Here is a 22,166-nt window from a genome sequence, read left to right on the forward strand (position 1 = left end):
GACTTCAAATCCCAGAAGACCTTCCTGGAAAGACATCAGCAATGATCTTAGAGAAGCAATTATTGCTGCCCATCAATCTGGGAAGGTTTATAAGGCCATTTCCAAACAATTTAAAGTCCATCATTCTACAGTGAGAAAGATTATTCAAAAGTGGAAAACATTCAAGAAAGTTGCCAATCTTCCCAAGAGTGGACATCCCAGCAAATTCACCCCAAGGTCAGACCGTGCAATGCTCAGAGAAATTGCAAAAAACCCAAGAGTTACATCTCAGACTCTATAGGGCTCACTTAGCATGTCAAATGTTAAAGTTCATGACAGTACAATTAGAAAAAGACTGAACAAGTATGGTTTGTTTGGAAGGGTTGCCAGGAGAAAGCCTCATCTCTCTTAAAAGAACATGGCAGCATGGCTTAGGTTTGCAAAGTTGCATCTGAACAAACCACAAGACTTCTGGAACAATGTCCTTTGGACAGACGAGACCAAAGTGGAGATGTTTGGTCATAATGCACAGCGCCACGTTTGGCGAATACCAAACACAGCATATTAGCACAAACACCTCATACCAACTGTCAAGCACAGTGGTGGAGGGGTGATGATTTGGGTTTGTTTTGCAGCCACAGGACCTGGGAACCTTGCAGTCATTGAGTCGACCATGAACTCCTCTGTATACCAAAGTATTCTAGAGTCAAATGTGAGGTCATCTGTCCGACAGCTAAAGCTTGGCCGAAATTGGGTCATTCAACAGGACAATGATCCTAAGCACAGCAGCAAATCTACAACAGAATGTCTGAAAAAGAAAATAATCAAGGTGTTGCAATGGCCCAGTCAAAGCCCAGAGCTCAACCCGATTGACATGCTGTGGCTGGACCTTAAGCACACACATAGCTTCTCCATTTTGGCTTTATTTTTGTTAAATAAATCATGACACAGTGTAATATGTCATGTGTTGTTGTTCATCGTAGGCTGTATTTACCTAATTTTAAGACCTGCTAAGGAACAGCTGTTTGTTATTATGTCCTGATATGAAAAACCATAGAATTCAAAGAAGGTGTACTTTTTCACACAACTGTACATATTTATATATGCAAATACAGCTGTATGCTCATCTGCATGTCTTAGGAAGGTCCGCAACCCCGCCTTTCAAAGGATTTCACCCGTTTCTCCGTCTGTGTGTGCACAACTATCGCGAGACTTAAACCAGGAAGAGACTGAGTGCACGTGCACACTCCTGGCATCTGTGGCAGAGGACCATCGGCCTTTATACACAAGAGCTGGCGTACTAGACGGAGGAACGGGTGAAATCCTTTGAGTTATTCAGTATTTACTGCTTTTATTCATTTTATTCATTGTGAGTGTCCGTAATCTACCATTACCTTTATTAAAATATTTTATACAGAATTATGCTATTGGAGCCGCGCTGTCTTCTTATCGTTTTATATATATATATATATATATATATATATATATATATATATATATATATATATATATATAATCAAAAAATAAATAGATGGTACCGTTCTGTGGCTAACGAAATACTTTTATTTGTGCGAGCTTTCGAGATACACTGATCTCTTCTTCCGGCGATGTTACAATGAATGAAGCAAAAGGTATACTTAAAAACAGTGTCTCTTGGAATGTTATCTGTGCTGTTCCTTCCCCCGGTGTGGATGTGTTTTATGGCTAGAGGTGTCAAAAGGTTACTGAAAGCAAGTGAAGAAAGAGTGTGTATGTGTATCAGTGTGAATAAAAATGAATGGAGAACCCACAGTATTTTCAGTGCTTTACACAAGATGTGTGTGGAGTGGGAGTGGATATAAATGGTGTGGGTGGGTGTGGAAATGTGAGAGTTTGTAGCACAACTAAAAGTGTGTGTGGATACTTAGTGGTCCCTATTGGTGTATAGGGATGGAAAAACAAGGAGTATTAGTATGTGTGAGAGACAGCTGTGTGTGCATACATATAGCACAGTATGTACAGACATGGCCTTTAGCGCTCATGGGACGAGAGTTCACTACTGTCAGTAATGACTCATAAAATTTCGATCTCTGTTTAGGCCACTGCTAAGTGTCCCGAACAGTTGCATAAATATGTATTCATGCAACCGTCTCTCTTTCGGGGTTTTAAGATTACCTTTGAGTATGGCAACCCTCAGATCGTTCATCTTATGGCCAGAGTCAGAGAAATGTTCGCCAACAGGACTGTCTCTTGTACCGCGTGTGATGCTGTGGCGATGCAGGTTCATTCTCTTGTTTAGCCCCTGCCCTGTCTCACCTATGTAGTAGCAGCCCCCTGGGCATTTCATGCACATGATGAGGTACATGACATTGCTGGAAGAACAGGTGAACCTTCCTCTGATTTTGTATTCCTGATTCCTGTGTGGTATTTGTATTGTGTCCGCTGTGTAGAGCATTGCGCAGGTTTTGCATCTTGGGTCCTGGCATTGTTTTGTCCCGCATTCAGTTGTACTGCTGAATACTTTACTCCTCACCATAATATTCTTGAGATTATGGGGTTGTCTGTATGATATATATATATAGAGCAAATAGCAAATGTAAATATACTGTATGCTCATTTGCACGTCACCCAGCACACAGCACTTCCACTGCAGCAAGGAATTCTGGGAAATGACATGCAAATGAGCCCACCGTGCAACTTTTTGCTTCAAAAACCATTTTATACATTGTTCCCTATAGGCTATATATATATGCAGACATCCGTAAGGATTGCTTCACCTAAAGCCAAATACCAGTCTATAAAACAATCAATAAAATATGCAGCTGAAAAAATTGAAAGCAATTGGCTGATCTTTTATTTTATTAATCCAATGTCCCCCAGTATAGGGTATCCCACAAAATATTACATACCTATCCCTAAAACACTGCCAGAGGAAAAGAGATGTGAAATATTTGTTCACTTACCCATACTGCTAATCACTGTTAACTTTACTTAGCCAAACAACAATTATTGTTTCAAAGTCTTGAAAGGAAAACTTATTCCAGTTTTCATGGATTGAGTACAGCAGGTCCAAGTACTTGAACATTTCTTTAACCCTGAATTTGAAAATATCAAATATTTCCAAAGAGTAACACATGCTGAGATTTATCATTTAATTGAAAAAATTGCAGAATAGTGTCATATAATTAAAAAGGAATAGCTCATTAAAATAATTTTATGTACTGCTGGAACAAACTGTAATGTTGCCCTAGTCCTACAAAACACCCACTGATTAATTTCTGTTACAAAGTCTGAGGAAAGAACACATTTTCTTAACTTGAGAATATACATACAGTGTATGCATACATAACACATCCAGAATATTGTATCAAATCATATGGATTAATCTTATCTTCAACATGCACAAATATTTTTAATGTGCATTGATGATGATCATATTTTAATGATGAAATTGTGTAAGAACAACAGAAGCCTTACATAAATACTGTACTTTCAAAATGCATATGCAAAATGTATTATATTGGATCAGTGTTTTTATTTCAGCGAAGTTAGAGTACCAAAAATGTATTCAAAATAAGGATCTTATTTACATCACCATTGAAAATTACCACCTGAACTTATGCTGAAAAGTTGCTTAGTTACTTCAGCTAAGAAAACAATTCAGTATGTCATCTTACATTTACAGATAAATAGATCAATGTTATTTTTTATTTATTTACAATGTTGTTGTACAGCTATATTATACTTTTGGCCAACAAAAACATACTTTCTCTTTGATACTGAGTAATGACTTTCCCTCAATTTTAAATTGCGTTTAATGACATTGGCACTGGACTAAAAGTCTTATTTTATTATTTTTATTGCCAAGATTATAATCACATTGAATTTTATGATGCTAGTTATCAAACCAGTCACAGAAGATGGGGGCCTTGACATCATTTTATTTATATGTCTGGAATACTATTTATCAAGCCTTGGCATTTCCAAGGATCACTGTTCAAACATGCTTACAAATACTGAGGTTTAAAGTTCAAAGAAAATATATAAGTGTGTTTTCTGATGCATTATGTTTTTGTTACGTTCAAAAACAGCTGTTTCTCATTTGGAAGAGGTTTTGAATCCACACAGTTTTTGTGATTATTCTTATACGTTTTAGAGAGAAACAATATAGTATAATTATACATAAATATAAATGTATAAAAGCATTTCTAATAAAATAGTAAATAATAGGAATAATTGAGCACAGAATAGAATTAATATGATTACTTATACAAACACAATATAGTAGACAATAAAATGACAATCAGTGCAATGCACACATTTGAGCCACTACTATTATAATTTGTTCATGTAGCACATGGTAAATAGTACTATTAGTCTGTAAAGTACTGAAATCTTTAATAGTACAAACATATTCGAATTTACCAAGAAGTGCTATTCCCTGAGACACTTTGTGATGCTGGAAGACACCGCCCCTATAGACCAATAAAGTGGAATATCACTACCACTGGAGAAAGCGCAAACACTTGTGTGAAACACGTGGGAGGACTATCCTGTCATTTTTTTAACGACTCACATATGCCTCAATAAAGCCTTTTCAATTTTCTATACCTGGGTACTCTGTTTTTTCTTATGGTTCCTGTTTGAGGTAAAAAAAAAAAAACACTCCCAAGAGCAAAGATTCCCCTCAGGTACATGAAAAAAGGAGAAAAAATAACATAGTGCAAATGTGTATACAAAACATATATAAAGAGTAAACTATAAGATGCTCAATCACGTGGTGTAGGAATTTAGTAGGCGTTTCCAGATTTCAGATCTGGAGCAGAATCAGGACAAGTTTTCTCCCGGACTATATATAAAAGAGAAAATGTATATAGTGTAATACAATTTAATAAAACATATAATATGAGAGCAGTGAGCTCATTCAACTCACATGTTCCCAAAAGAACAAAGGCAATCTGACCACTCTGGGTCCTGTAGAAAATCTCATCTGTGCCTCTCTGAAGCCGTGTCACCCTACGCGTTTCAATCGTGGATACGGTCTTCCTCAGGGGTGTAGTGATATTGATTGAAATGCGTAGGGTGGTCTCTTAGGTGTTTGAAGAACTTTGGGCTGTCTGTTGTTCCTGCTCGTGCAGCTGATGTTGAAAGACACCGCCGCTGTGAGACTGCAGAGATTGGATGTCCGTCAGTGAATGTGACGTCATCCGCTGCATTCAGCTGTGTGTCGGGGAGGAGGACCGCATAACTTTCCTGCTCCAGTCACGGCTTGAACCCCACACCCCCAAATAAAAATCACAGTATGCCACCCACCTCATAAAGTACGTACATGACTAGTGTAGAATTAAAAAGCTACAGTAGTGATTGATTCTCATCATATCAAGAATTGTTATGCAGTCACATGTCGAGAAACGAAAAACATTTTTTTTTCAGACTTTAAATTCTAATTGAATGGGAAGTCATACACGCATGCGCATAAATAACCAACAAGGTTCCAAAGAGACATACACGCATGCGCAGAAATGTGAGAACACGCTCGGGAAGATTAAACTATTAAGCTGAGCCAGAAAGCCACCCATTACAAATGAATGGTTTGGGAGAGATGTCGATAAGAAGAAGAAATACTTTAGACTTGTATGTGTGCGGGGGGGAGGGGGAGAGAGCTCTATGCTGGATTATCAGTTCAAAGAAATATTTTCAACAGGTCATCATATTGTTTTGAACCCCACACCTCCAAATAAAAATCACAGTATGCCACTCACCTCATAAAGTACGTACATGACTATTGTAGAATTAAAAAGCTACAGTAGTGATTGATTCTCAGAATACTGTTGCGGCCGCCTTTATTCTCCTTCTTACCCGGATTAATGAGGGGATTTTCTCTGTTTTTCTCGGAGTTTCCCTCACGGAGGATGCATCATCAGATAAGCGCTAATGGCGCTTATCATTGAAAGCGCCCACGGCGTGGGAAACCTGACGAAAAAAAGCCATGCGCCGCCGCGTTTTTAAAAATCCCGCGGTGGTGGCTGCAGGAGGATAAAGGCAGCCACCACTGTATCAAGAATTTTTATGCAGGCACATGTCGAGAAATTCAGACTTTAAATTCTAATTGAATGGGAAGTCATACACGCATGTGCAGAAATGTGATGACAGGCTCGGGAAGATTACATATATATCAGAAAAGAAGTATCCCTAAATGATGCACTCTATTCTACTAATCAAAGCAATAAATCTTTATTCAAAATAGGTAAACACACTAAATAATTAAAACCTAAAAAAGTTCGCTATGAGACACCAAATGTAGAGGCTTCCCTGTTGTCCAAATGGCAAAGGTATATTAACCCGAAAAAACCTAGTATGCTGGGTGAATCTTGCAATAAAATGCAAAGTGTAGAATTACACCCAAGTGTTAGCACATTGTATAATGTTGCTGAGATAAAGCCCCTATGGGGCTACAAACTAGAGACAAATGGAGGGAGATTATGCTTAGTATAGCAATTGATTCTCAGTTATTCTATGTGGTATCATATATTTAAGATGTATCCCTACACATAAAGGTTACCCAAATAGTGAGCAGTTAGCAAAGGATGTAGTTAGTAACACCCTTACATAGACTGATAGACTTTAACTGGTTGCAATGTCAGTAATCTCCCACTTATACACGGCAGTACTTCTCATTTATCAGTGAATCCCTTCATATAGTGTATCATGGAGGATCTACTTAAAAAACCATTTCGCGGGCAGTATATGCAGTGTATGCAGAACCGCGTTCACTGGCGGTCATTGACAGTCTCAGCAGGCCATGTGTAACTATCATAGCCCTCTCTCTACCTAGTGGGATCCACGTGTGTGGCCCACATATTAGTTATCTCTTGCTCAAACACCTGTGCTATGGAGGACAAGGACTAAACACCTATGCGTTGGTCGCGCACCAGACGTCACTCTGACATCATCCCAATCGGGAAGATTACAACCAGAAAGCCACCCATTACAAAAGAATGGTGTGGGAGAGGTGTAGATAAGAAGTAGAAATACTTTAGCCTTGTGTGTGCGGGGGCGAGGGGGAGAGCGCATTATGATTATCAGTTCAAATAAATATTTTCAACAGGTCATCATAATGTTTAATGCGCAGAAATGTGATACTGTAACACGCCTATGAGTTTCAACAATGTTCCAATGAGACATACACGCATGCGCATAAAATAAAAACAGTATGAAAAGAAGAGAAAGCCTAGCAAAAGTATTGATTAATAAATAATATATATAGAAATGTGATGACACGAATACATTATCCGCATGAGCGGGATAATCCGGGATAAAAAAAATTTATATTCGGAAGAAGACGCAACGTTATATTTTTGTAATACTGTACTTTTTTTTCCCTTTAGTATCCTGTATACAGAACAGTACTGTATGTGTCCTCATATTTTTTATGTGTATGGCTAAGGAGCCTCATACTACTGTATACATACTACTGTATACAATATGAACAGTATACAGAAATGTACGGCTGTAGTTTGAATTGCTATTAGACTTTGCAGACAACAGCTCGCGATTGCCTACTTGCGTTTCTAGACGGTATTGCAGACAATGCTAAAAAAACGATCGCAAACATATCGAAAACTGACCGGAAAAAAAAGTCAATTTCTAAACGGTTGGATAACAGAGCGCGTCTGGCCGCGGTTATCAGAGCGGCTCGGTTTCGGCCGCTTTAGAATAAAGGCTGGCGCAGCTGTATATGATTCAATGCGCAAATGTGAACAAGGATGTTATATCAGTGAAGCCTGAGGAAAGGGCAAGGAAGTCCTGAAACACTAGTGTTGCTTTGGAGTTCCGTGTGGTAACTATACTGTATGTATCTCTAATTTATAAACTTGCTTTTAGACTTTTTGTGAAGTTTGTTGTCTTGATTATATTGATTTTTGTAATATTACTTTTTTGTAATAAATACATTTTTTCAACTAAGGCGGTAACAAGTTTTTATTTTTTTATTTTTGTGAATAATCCTCTGATCTAAATTTTTCAACATCAGTGAAACCAGCCCAAATTTTCAAACCAGAAGGGAACCTACACAACCACAAACAAACACACCATAAAGAAGGGAGATACTGCACTCCAGTGGGACACAATTTCTCATTGCCAAATTATTCCATAAATTATTTAAAAATAAAGATCCTCAAAGAAATGTTTAAAAGCACTCAAGAACGGAAAACATTTGAACTCAAAAGGATAATGGTCTTTGACACTAAAACAAGATATGTTTCTCCCTACAGTACCTCTGTATTAGTTTTAATTTCAAACTCTTCAACCCTGCTGAACACCTCCTTCACACAGCTGATGGATATATGGTCCAACAAGCTCTCCACATTTCTCAATAACTCTTTCATCTATTTATTGCCCTGTCTGTTTATTTACCATGCCCTTTGCAATGAATTCTCCACATCTCCTGTCATAGATTATCTTGTTTTTTTTACATTTGTGTTAAAGTCATGGAATATTTTTAAATCAGTATTGCTGACACAAGGAGGAGAGGGAACTTTCAAACGTGTATCTTATAATATCTATTGTTAATCCAAATACAAAGGTTTCACTTAATAAAGAAGTACTCATTTACTCTGTATTATCGCAACTGGACGAACAAAGCTATTTCTACTCTTGGCATATATGTGAGCATGTGACCTGTACAGTATATGGGATAAGGATTAATACACACAGCTATCTAGCTGATCCAATATTCATATTGCAAGGTCCTTCAAATTAATAATATCTCCCTCAATCCGACCCAATATACCATCTGTCATGAATTGCACACTTGTGAGCAAGTGATTTATATATGTGACCGGGGGGGAGGGAGGGGGGTTAATACACACCACTAAACTAGCTGACTCACCTGCACACAGGTCCCTTGAATGAACAATACTTACCCTCACTCTGTCACAATATCTATCTTTAAGATACCACCACCAAAGAAATATCAAATATTTAATTTGTAGAATCCTATGGTCCATGTTTCTTATGAAAATTACAGTATGCACCTAACACACAAAAATCTGTTGTAGCAAAATGGTTCCGGAAATGTAAATTACTCTACAATGCAGTGCAACAGTTCAATTGGAGCCCAAAGTATTACTTATTAAAGTTTAGATTAATATGCACAAATTACAGTGCTTAGGTTACAGAAATAAATTATTACAAGAAACATATAGTATAAAAGTCAGACATTTTTTTCAAATAAAAAGAGAAATAATCAGAACTTCCAATATGTCACCACATGTAATAGGTTGTTCCTAGAGAGGTCGCTGGTCAAGGGGAATTCACGAATCTGATTCCAAAACACACCTCTGTTGAATTCTAATTTATAACTGAAATACACGATTTATATGCTAAATCATTTTCATTGGAATGTACCTTCTATTTTTTGCATGAAAAGATATCAGAGATTATACTTAGAAAACCCTTTTTTTGGTATAATTTGATTCATGTAATTGCACTGTTACATAAAGCTTTGTCACCTGCATATGCACTTACCAGAATTCCCTCCTACTGTCTCTGTACGTTCTCCCTACCTACCAATTAGACTGTAAGCGCCTCGGAACAGGGACTCTTCTTCCTTAATGTTACTTTTATGCCTCTAGCACGTATTCCCATGACCTGTTATTTATACTATCTGTTATTTATTTGATTACCACATGTATTACCATTGTGAAGCGCTATGTACATTAATGGCGCTATATAAATAAAGACATACAATACAATACAATACAATACAAACAAGAACAAAAATGTAAATAAATAAATAAAAACAAGCATTTGCCAAAAAAATGCATTGCCTATCACTGTATTTATCTATAGCCCAAAATGGGCATAGATAAATACTTTGGCAGTCAATGGGCAACCTAAACAAAACAAGCATCCTAAAAACACAATTATAAAAAACAAGCATACAAAAGCAGAATTAGAAAAAGCAAGCATAAATAACACAATTAGATTAACTAAGCAACAAAAAAACAGAATAAAAAAAACAAGAATAAAAAAACACAATAAAACAAAACAAGAATCCAAAAAACAGAATAAAAAACCAAAAATAAAAAAAGCAATTAAAAAAAACCAAGAATAAAAAATATGCTCGGAAAATAAATAGAATCAATGTTATTCTTACTTTTGACGTGATGATCCTCAACAGCCGGTACATCTATATTCTTCTTTATTCTTTCTTCATCTGTATATTCATATGTCCATTGTAATCTAAATCCATAGGGTGGATGCTGACCCGTCAGCTTCTTAAGCTAAAATGAGACGTCAGCTTCTTAAGCTAAAATGAGACTGAGCTCCAATACGATTGGATGCTATACCATGAGACAGGGTTTTTTTTTTTTTTTTTAAGGCTGTGACATCTTCAAGGGAGGCACGTCACATCCTTAAAAAAAATGGCTGCCATCACATTGTACTCCAAACAATCGGATTGTGAGATATACAGAAAAAAAATAATGAAAGTTTCCCCCTGAATGCACTCAGAACGATCTAATTGATATGATGTGGTGAATTAAAATAATTTAATATATCAATAATAAATGTAAAATAGTTGTACAGAGGAATGTGGTAAACAAGTCCAGGACCACCACTAAATTACATACCAAATGTGTTACCATATTAACCATATAACTTACATACACGGAAAAAGGGTAAGGAAGATAAACACTGCACCTAAATACACTGACAGATAGCCTCGGTCTATAAATGTCTCTCAACGCCTGCAGAACTAAGTGCAAACATACAGTAAGGCAGCACTTATATCTAATAAACCTGCAGTCTCAGATAATATAAAACTGTCGATACTGAATCTGGAGGAGAAGATTCCTTGAGGGGTAATATTAAAAATACCAATAGGTACTGAAAGCAAGGAGTAATCAGACCAGTGAAATGTAATGATGTGTGTGCAGAATTCAGCGTGAAATCACAGTAACAACACTCCCAATTTAATCTGTATGTTCAGCATGGTGGAGTGGAAAAGACAGCTAGCAAAGGTGTATAGTCCTGGAATAAGAGCTAGCACAAAGTGTGCAAATGTATAGCCCTGAGGCACAGTTCACAGACCGTATCTAGTTATAGCCTCATAACTAGGAATACTTTATTAGTCATTAACTTATATAATAAAAGAAATGTCTCAGTAGTGATATAATAAAGTCTCAACACTTATGGTATATTTAGCAAGTGTCAGTTACCACAACCTGGAAACATATAGTAAGAGTTCCATGGTAACACGCTGATAATAAACAGAAAAATCCACTTAGATAAGCCTCATAATTAATATATATACAGCACACATTTTAGCAGTCTCAATGAGCAGAAAATAACGCTACACATATTGTGTCAGTCTCAATAAGCAGCGACTGCCCAGTAGGTATATAGTAACAGTTAAATTGTATTGTATTTTATTGAATGTCTTTATTTATATAGCGCCATTAATGTACATAGAGCTTCACAGCAGTAATACATGTGGAAATAAAATAAATAACAGATAATATAAATAACAGATCATGGGAATAAGTGCTTTAGACATTAAGGAAGAGGAGTCCCTGCTCCGAGGAGCTTACAGTCTAATTGGTAGGTAGGGAGAACGTACAGAGACAGTAGGAGGGAGTTCTGGTAAGTGCGTCTGCAGGGGCCCAAGCTTTATGTATCATGTGTTCAGAATAGCCACAGTGCTATTCATATGCTTCTTTAATGTGATAGGATCAAAGTAAATTGACTGATCTATTATAGGAGTACTCACAAGCGTGAGAGTGTTAGAGACACGTAAAGGTATCTTTAGGTACTGTGGATGCCACACAGTGATCAGGAAATCAGTCTTTGCCCCATATATAGACTCCAAGAGACCTTAAAAAATAAGACTGGACATAGTGCAGACTGTATACAAAGGGTTTAAAAGGTAAGTGAAATGTAATACACTCTCATGGTTTCAAAGTTAAAAAAACATTTCAATCACACGCAGTGGATCTCTGCAGCCGGATAGATGGTATCTCTGGTTCCCCTCTGCTGTGGCGTGCGTGTCACGGATGCGTTCCAGCTGAAACCGGAAGTGACGTCATCCACTTCCAGGGGTTCCGGCCAATGTTGAAAACATCACTCTACGCGTTTCACCTATTCGGTTTCATCAGGAGTAACGTTTTGGTGGATAGGGGGGACATATATACTCCTAACTTAGTTCCCATTGGTAGCTGGCAAACTGGATTTTAATTGTACTAAATGTGTACACATGGGGTTATAATGAGACAGATCGTTAGTCTCTCTACATCACACATATGTAGAGTTCAAAAATAGTTAATGGTAGATGCAATCAATTGGTATAAAACTATTTAAAAGATATTTTAAAATTTTTAAAAGTGATACATTAGTATTAAAAATGATTATATAAATAGTAAATTAATTAAAAACAGGTATATAAGCAATTATGTAAACAATTATCTCTATGTTAGGGGGGCTGACATGATAATAGGCTAATGAATTCATGTAGATGGGAGACATGTTCTAATGTGGAGACAGAAACAAGACATTAGTATACATACACTCTTAAAAAAGGTTTCAAATCAAATTCCAAGTTCAGACCAGAAGGAGACATAGTTTTTAATTCGAACATCCAATATGATTCTCTCTTTATGAGAGCTGTATGTCTATTGCCCCCTCTCCAGTGGGGCATTACTTGTTCGATGGCTTTAAAAGTTAACCCTTTAGGATCTGAATTATGTGCTAATAAAAAATGATTTGAAACGCTATGTGTGGTCAATTTTCTTTTAATATTTCCAATATGTTCCAATATACGGGTTTTTAAAGGTCTTATAGTTTTCCTAATATATTGTAGACCACACTCGCATTCAATTAAATAAATTACAAAATTAGACCTACAGTTTAAATGCTGTTTTATGTTATATGTTTTTTGGGTAGTTTTAGAATAAAAGCTATCTTTAATCTTAGAACTATAGTGGCAGGCAGTGCAAAATTTGCAATTAAAAAACCCTTTTGGGGGGTCTAACCATGTGGGACTGCTATTTACAATAGAATTTCTCATGGCACTAGGTGCTACCAAATTTTTAACATTGGGTGCTTTTCTGTATACCATTTGAACCTTATCAGGTAAGAGAGTTCCTATGATGGGATCATTTTTTTAAATGGGCCAGTGGGAGTTCAGTATCTTATTTATTTTATGTGCATCCCTATTGTATTGAGTGATAAAGGGTACCTTGATGGAATCACTAGCCATACCTTTTACTTTAGGGATCAACATAGATTCTCTTGGTGTGCACTTGGTTTTAGCCAAAGCTTTTTGGATGACATCATGTTTGTAATTGCGCACCACAATCTTTCTGGATAATATAGTAGATTGTTCATCAAAAACATTGTTATCAGTGCAATTACGTTTCAGTCTGCGATATTGGCCATAGGGGATGTTGTCAATCCATTTATTTAAATGGCAACTTGACTGTAGGATGTAGTTGTTAGCATCCACATCTTTGAAAAAGTTCTTTGTTTTAATAACATTATTCTCTAAATAAATAGTGAGGTCCAGAAAGTTTATGGTGGTTTTACTAATAGTGGAAGTGAATATAAGGTAAAATTCATTAGTGTTGAGGTACAGAAGAAATGTATCTAAGTCCTCCAATGTACCCTTCCACACAAAAATGATGTAATCGATAAAATATCTTTTAAATAGTTTTATACCAATTGATTGCATCTACCATTAACTATTTTTGAACTCTACATATGTGTGATGTAGAGAGACTAACGATCTGTCTCATTATAACCCCATGTGTACACATTTAGTACAATTAAAATCCAGTTTGCCATCTACCAATGGGAACTAAGTTAGGAGTATATATGTCCCCCCATCCACCAAAACGTTACTCCTGATGAAACCGAATAGGTGAAACGCATAGAGTGACGTTTTCAACATTGGCCGGAACCCCTGGAAGCGGATGACGTCACTTCCGGTTTCAGCTGGAACGCATCCGTGACACGCACGCCACAGCAGAGGGGAACCAGAGATACCATCTATACGGCTGCAGAGATCCACTGCGTGTGATCGAAATGCTTTTTTAACTTTGAAACCATGTGTGTATTAAATTTCACTTACCTTTTAAACCCTTTGTATACAGTCTGCACTATGTCCAGTCTTATTTTTTAAGGTCTCTTGGAGTCTATATATGGGGCAAAGACTGATTTCCTGATCACTGTGTGGCATCCACAGTACCTAAAGATACCTTTACGTGTCTCTAACACTCTCACGCTTGTGAGTACTCCTATAATAGATCAGTCAATTTACTTTGATCCTATCACATACAATATTGCACTATCAATATTTTTTGTTTCCACATATTATTTGCGCTTCCCGGTGAACCATCCCTACTACCTACCACGAGGACTGACAGAGCAATCCTGCACCGGGTCATAGCAGCACTTTACATGTGTTTGTATAAGTATCACCATTTGATTATTTAATTATCACTACATTATTTTGATTTATTTAGAGCGCCACAATTTGATAAGTTTTCTTTTCATATGCTTCTTTAAGCAAGTGTGTCTTAAGGTGGGTCTTAAAGGTGGATAGAGAGGGTGCTAGTCGGGTACTTGGGGGAAGGGCATTCCAGAGGTGAGGGGCAGTCAATGAAAAAGGTTAAGGCGGGAGAGGGCTTTAGATACAAAGGGGTAGAAAGAAGACATCCTTGAGAAGAACGCAAGAGTTTGGATAATGCATAATGAGAAATTAGGGCTGAGATGTAAGGAGGGGCAGAAGAGTGTAAAGCTTTAAAAGTGAGGAGAAGAATGGAGTGTGAGATGCGGGATTTGATCGGAAGCCAGGAGAGGTATTTCATGAGGGGAGATGCTGAGACAGATCTAGGAAAGAGTAGAGGTATTCTGGCAGCAGCGTTAAGGATAGATTGTAGGGGAGACAGGTGAGAGGCAGGAAGGCCGGACAGCAGGAGGTTACAGTAATCAAGACGGGAGAGAATGAGGGCCTGAGTCAGAGTTTTAGCAGTCGAGCAACAGAGGAAAGGGCATATCTTTGTTATATTGCGGAGGAAAAAGCGACAGGTTTTAGATATGTTTTGAATGTGAGGGGTGAATGTGAGAGAGGAGTCGAGTGTGACCCAAGGCAGCGTGCTTGGGCTACTGGGTGAATTATCGTAGTTCCAACAGTAATGTGGAAGGAGGTAGAAGGGCCAGGTTTGGGAGGAAGTATGAGGAGCTCTGTTTTAGCCATGTTGAGTTTAAGGCGGCGGAGGGCCATCCAGGATGATATAGCAGAGAGACATTCAGAAACTTTGGTTTGTACAGCAGGTGTAAGGTCGGGTGTTGAGAAATATATTTGTGTGTCGTCAGCATAGAGGTGATAATTAAACCAAAAAGATGTTATTAGGTCACCTAGAGAGAGTGTATACAGAGAAAAGAGAAGAGGTCCAAGGACAGAGCCCTGGGGTACCTCCACAGAGAGATCAATAGAGGAGGAGGAGGTGTTAGCAGAAGAGACACTGAAAGTACGATGGGAGAGGTAGGATGAGATCCAGGATAGAGCTTTGTTCCGAATGCCAAGAGTATGGAGAATGTGAAGGAGAAGAGGGTGGTCCACGGTGTCAAATGCTGCAGAGAGGTCGAGTAATATGAGCAGAGTGTAATGACCTCTGTCTTTGGCAGCATGGAGGTCGTCAGTTATTTTAGTGAGGGCTGTTTCCGTGGAGTGAGCAGTGCGGAAACCAGATTGTAGAGGGTCTAGGAGAGAATAGGTGTTGAGAAAATGGAGCAAGCGAGAGAATAAAAGACGTTCAAGGAGTTTAGAGGCAAAAGGCAGGAGGGAGACAGGCCGATAGTTAGAAAGACAGGTAGGGTCAAGCTTGCTGTTCTTGAGTAATGGTATGACTGTTGCATGTTTGAAGGAGGATGGAAAGGTTCCAGAGCAGAGGGAGGAGTTAAAAATGTGCGTGAGCGTAGGGATTATAGTAGGAGCAAGAGGTTTTAGGAGATGGGAGGGAATGGGGTGAAGAGGGCAAGTGGTAGAGGGAGAAGAGGCGATAAACAGCGACACATCCTCCTCTGAGACAGTTGAAAAAGAGTCAAGGAAGGCAGGAGGAGAGTTAGGAAGAGGTGTAGGATGGGAGGAAGAAACAGTGGGGATGTTCTGACGTATGGATTCCACCTAAATCCTAAGACACCCCTCATAGTGCATTTTAGCAAGACCATAACTGAAAAGGGCTAAACACACGATATACTTAGCTTGATAGATAGTACTTCATGCTGAATCGTGTAGCCCACAAGGAGGGGGTAGACAGGAGCCTGCGTTACAAAGTAGCTGGAGCGTATATCACAGTAGACCGTGCTGTGAGGTGACGTCATGCCGTGTGATCACCTGACGTACGTTTCGCGTGAGTGCACGCTTTCTTCAAAGGTCAGATTGTGAGATAAACCATTGGAGGCATCACATGGTTCATCCCCTATCCGATTGGCTGAAGTCCCATGTGACATCTTCCATTTTTTACAGGATATGACGTCATCTTTAAGGAATGATGTCACATCCTTTTTTTAAAAATCGGATTGTGAGTGTACCACGTAGTAATGGCTAAGGTAATGAAGGGGTTAACTCCTCCAGAACACCCCCCCCCCACAAGGCCTAAACACCCACCATAGGCCAAATACCACCTTCACCCACCCCCTCTACCCACAATAAACCAGGCACTGGTAATTAACCCCTTCAATGCTTTAGCGATTAGCCGCTAAAATAATGAAGCTGCCTGTAAATGTATTTTTATTGCATAGGATTGAAGCTGGGGATCTCCGGAGCTGATATTAATGTGTATCAGCTCTGGAGACTCCCGCATTAATCTGATGCAGGAAAAATGCATTTTTTCCAAGTCCCATTCTCAAATCCCACCCCACCACCTTTGGGGTGGTGAGATGAGATCTTTGATAAATTTGCTATTTCAGAGCACCAATGAGATTCTCGAGGCTACTAGAATAGCTTGACTTGATCAAAATTGCACTATTTTGCTGTTTTTCAGCTCCCGCTCGATGTGTTTGGCCAGGAGCATGTATTCTCGGGAAAAAACCCAGTACGATTTTGGCAGGTTATAAGAGCTTTCTGAATAGCAACCTTGCCAAATTGTGCAGGAAGTGCTCAAAAAGCTCGGTGAGTTGTTATCAAACCTACTAGAATAGACCCCATTGTATTATAATTCCTTGTACTGTATTGTCTTTTCTCTAAAAGGCTGAGTACAATGTCGGCCTTATATAAATAATAATATACATACAGAATAGGTTGTTTTTCATGTTCTGTACATTTTAGACCATATCAAACAGAACAATTAAGAACAAGTTTTAGGGGAAATCTGTTTGCTTCTTATGATATTAATTTGGGCTGGTGGACTGCAAGCCAATAAGTGGTTTAAAAAGCAGCACTAAATTACAAGTTTCTCCAATTTACCTTCAGAATGATAAATTAAAACCGGGACCAATTTGAAAAAAACAATTTAAAAGAACAAGAACGTGCAGATTCTATTAACTAGAGATATAATACATGACCACACATGGGACTTTTCAATCAAACAAATTGTATTAACATCATGCACCACATATCATATCAGTTAGCATTTCTATTAGATATAACAGGATTGTTTAAAGTCTTATAAACTGGATGCATCGTAATTATGTAGGTTAGTTCTGTTTAATTGATGTATATAGAATGATGACAAAACAAAATCTGAGGAAAATATTCAAACATTTACATATCCCTCCTCTACTGCTTCTCCCAGCACTATGCAAGTTTATTAAATGTACACAGGTAAGTAATCCATTGTTTTAATATCTTCACATTTCTAATAATTACAGTGGTAGTATTGACATGAAACATGACATTATATTTAAATACATCAAAAACTATCAAATTACACATTATTTTGAGTGGCCGTACTGTATAAATAATGTACAAAGAAAACAAAATTGACATTAGGGACACACTGTTTTTTTTAAAACATTTGTAGTTAAGAAGCACAAAACACAAAAAAAGGGTGCAGGAGGGAATACAAAAGAAAAAAGCTAAATTAGTGATAATACAAAATAATTCAATAATGACATTATTAAATTATTTTAAATTATTTAGCATTATCACTAATTTAGCTTTTTTCCTTTGTATTCCCTCTGCGCCCTTTTTTGTGTTTTATGTTTTTAAGTGACCCCGTTGATCGCGGGAGAATAGGAGCAGCGGAGGGCTCTTATAACACCTTTGGGGAGAGTCTTTGGGCACAGCGCGCACTGAACCTTCTATTTCTACTGGTTAAGAAGCACTCCTATAGAATATAAAAAAAAAGTAAGTTTGAAGTAGGGGGTCTCTAGAGCTGAACTGCGTTCATTTCAGCTCATGGGACCCCCTGCTTCCTGAGATACTTACCTCCATAGGGGGAGCCGGAATCACTATACTCTTTTTTAATGTTCCACGACACATAGACCAAAAGAATCCCGTGAGGGATGATGTGACGACTTCCTATTGGTCCTCAAGATCTGGGAGCTTTAAAGCTGCCATTGTGTTGGCCCCAAATTACCCGGTTTAAAGTGCTACCGGCCCCTATTGGTATGTATCTGGGGAATCTTCAACCCTATTTTAAAACAAATAGTCCCTAAGAGTTGCTCTTTAAGATACCACAACAAGGTGCTGAGTACTATTATGGACCACAAACTATATAAGCGTAAATACTGTACAAGTCTAGAAAATATAATAGCTTAACAGACAACTAATACATTGAGTATACCATTTAGCAAATACAATAAAACGTGAAAAAAAATGATAGTGAGAAGTAAAAAACACCTATAGACTTATGAATGAATAGAACTAGTAAGGTCCAAAGAGCTAACAAAAAAGTCCACTGATTTTTCTTCAAAATCAGAAATATCAATGTCTACAAATGACTTCTTAGAAGCTAGTGAACACTTGAATGAATATGCATGTAGCCTAATGTAAAGTCCTGATAGGAACAGGCAGTGATGGGGTTAAACTTCTGCACAGGGCATAGCTTGCAGTTGCAGTCTGGATAGATATAGTGTTACTCTATCCAGGTGCAGGTCTCCCGGCAGTTGGAGTGTCATACCTGGGAGGGGCTGACTGGGTCACATGCCAGTGGTGTGACGCCTGTCAGTACCCGGACCTGCCTTTATATGAGGCAGGGTTACAAACCCCTCCCCCAGGTATAAAAGCTGACACACCACTAAATTGTGTGTGTTCTGTCCCTTCCTTCTGAGGAGTCGGAACTACTCCACCTCACCCCATCAGGGGTTGAGATGCTAAGGATGTGGCCTCAAGCCCCTTGGGTGCCAGTCCAGGACAGAAGGAGGATGGAGAAGATGGAGCCTAGTGAATAAATCACAGTTGTACCCACACCTGACTGCTGTGTGATTCATGGGATGGAGTGCTTGTGGGGGAGAATTATTGTTCCTAACAGGACCCCTGCAAGCTGGAGGTGCTGCACCAGGAATATAGAACTTGCTGAAACTCTGTACTGTTTCACTCCATACCACCCAGGGAGATCTCAGCCTGCTGTTACCTCACAGGTATGCTCCATGACACCAGGGTACAGATGAAGTGGCCGTTAGTCGAACATTTCACAGAGCCATTTTCGTGAACTCTGCTATATTCCATTCGGGATTCACGCGTTATTCTTCCGTGAACGCTGTCATGAATGCTGCCAAATACACCAGTCACACCTGTGTTTACCATTGTTGATTTCTTTGAATGACCTGGATTCTGATTTCTTTGGGTGCAGTTCTACGTGTATCCCCCAGATGGAAGACATGAATGAATTCCCTTTGCACTATGCAGTGAATGTGACATCATCCGCTGCGTTCAGCTGTGTGTCGGGGAGGAAGACCGCATAACTTTCCTGCTACAGTCACGGCTTGAAGCCCACACCCCCAAATAAAAATCACAGTATGCCACCCACCTCATAAAGTACGTACATGACTAGTGTAGAATTAAAAAGCTACAGTAGTGATTGATTCTCATCATATCAAGAATTGTTATACAGGCACATGTCGAGAAATGAAAAACATTTTTTTTTCAGACTTTAAATTCTAATTGAATGGGAAGTCATACACGCATGCACATAAATAATCAACAAGGTTCCAAAGAGACATACACGCATGCGCAGAAATGTGAGAACACACTCGGGAAGATTAAACTATTAAACTGAGCCAGAAAGCCACCCATTACAAATGAATGGTTTGGGAGAGATGTCGATAAGAAGAAGAAATACTTTAGACTTGTATGTGTGCGGGGGGGAGAGTGCTGTATGCTGGATTATCAGTACAAATAAATATTTTCAAAAGGTCATAATATTGTTTTGAACCCCACACCTCCAAATAAAAATCACAGTGTGCCACTCACCTCATAAAGTACGTACATGACTATTGTAGAATTAAAAAGCTACAGTAGTGATTGATTCTCAGAATACTGTTGCGGCCACCTTTATTCTCCTACTTACCCGGATAAATGCGGGGATTTTCTCCGTTTTTCTCAGAGTTTCCCTCACGGTGGACGCATTATCAGATACGCGCTAATGGCACTTATCATTGAAAGCGCCTGCGGCATGGGAAACCTGATGAAAAAAAGACGTGCGCCGCCACATTTTTAAAAATCCCGCGGTGGCGGCCGCAGGAGGATAAAGGCGGCCGCCACTGTATCAAGAATTTTTATGCAGGCACATGTCGAGAAATTCAGACTTTAAATTCTAATTGAATGGGAAGTCATACTGTACACGCATGTGCAGAAATGTGATGACAGGCTCGGGAAGATTACATATATATCAGAAAAGAAGAATCCCTAAATGATGCACTCTACTCTACTAATCAAAACAATAAATCTTTATTCAAAATAGGTAAACACACTAAATAATTAAAACCTAAAAAAGTGCGCTATGAGACGCCAAATGTAGAGGCTTCTCTGTTGTCCAAATGGCAAAGGTATATTAACCCAAAAAAGCCTAGTATGCTGGGTGAATCTTGCAATAAAATGCAAAGTGTAGAATTACACCCAAGCGTTAGCACATTGTATAATGTTGCTGAGATAAAGCCCCTATGGGGCTACAAACTAGAGACAAATGGAGGGAGATTATGCTTAGTATCCCTTCTTATAGTGTATCATGGAGGATCTACTTACAAAACCATGTCGTGGGCAGTATATGCAGTGTATGCAGAACCGTGTTCACTGGCGGTCATTGACAGTCTCAGCAGGCCATGTGTAACTATCATAGCCCTCTCTCTACCTAGTGGGATCCACATGTGTGGCCCACATCTTAATTATCTCTTGCTCAAACACCAGTGCTATGGAGGACAAGCACCAAACACCTATGTGTTGGTCGAACACCAGTTGTCACTCTGACGTCATCCCAATCGGGAAGATTACAACCAGAAAGCCACCCATTAAAAAAGAATGGTGTGCGAGAGGTGTAGATAAGAAGTAGAAATACTTTAACCTTGTGTGTGCGGGGGCGAGGGGGAGAGCGCATTATGATTATCAGTTCAAAGAAATATTTTCAACAGGTCATCATAATGTTTAATGCGCAGAAATGTGATACTGTAACACGCCTATGAGTTTCAACAATGTTCCAAGGATGTTATATCAGTGAAGCCTGAGGAAAGGGCAAGAAAGTCCTGAAACACTAGTGTTGCTTTGGAGTTCCGTGTGGTAACTATATGTATCTCTAATTTATAAACTTGCTTATAGACTTTTTGTGAAGTTTGTTGTCTTGATTATATTGATTTTTGTAATATTACTTTTTTGTAATAAATACATTTTTTCAACTAAGGCGGTAGCAAGTTTTAATTTTTTTATTTTTATGAATAATCCTCTGTTCTAAATTTTTCAACATCAGTGAAACCAGCCCAAATTTTCAAACCAGAAGGGAACCTACACAACCACAAACAAACACACCATAAAGAAGGGAGATACTGCACTCCAGTGGGACACCATTTCTCATTGCCAAATTATTCCATAAATTATTTAAAAATAAAGATCCTCAAAGGAATGTTTAAAAGCACTCAAGAACGGAAAACATTTGAACTCAAAAGGATAATGGTCTTTGACACTAAAACAAGAGGACTCAATGCTGATATGTTTCTCCCTACAGTACCTCTGTATTAGTTTTAATTTCAAACTCTTCTACCCCGCTGAACACCTC

The sequence above is a fragment of the Ascaphus truei genome, chromosome 2, assembly GCF_040206685.1.
Source record: "Ascaphus truei isolate aAscTru1 chromosome 2, aAscTru1.hap1, whole genome shotgun sequence".
Taxonomy (NCBI): domain Eukaryota; kingdom Metazoa; phylum Chordata; class Amphibia; order Anura; family Ascaphidae; genus Ascaphus; species Ascaphus truei.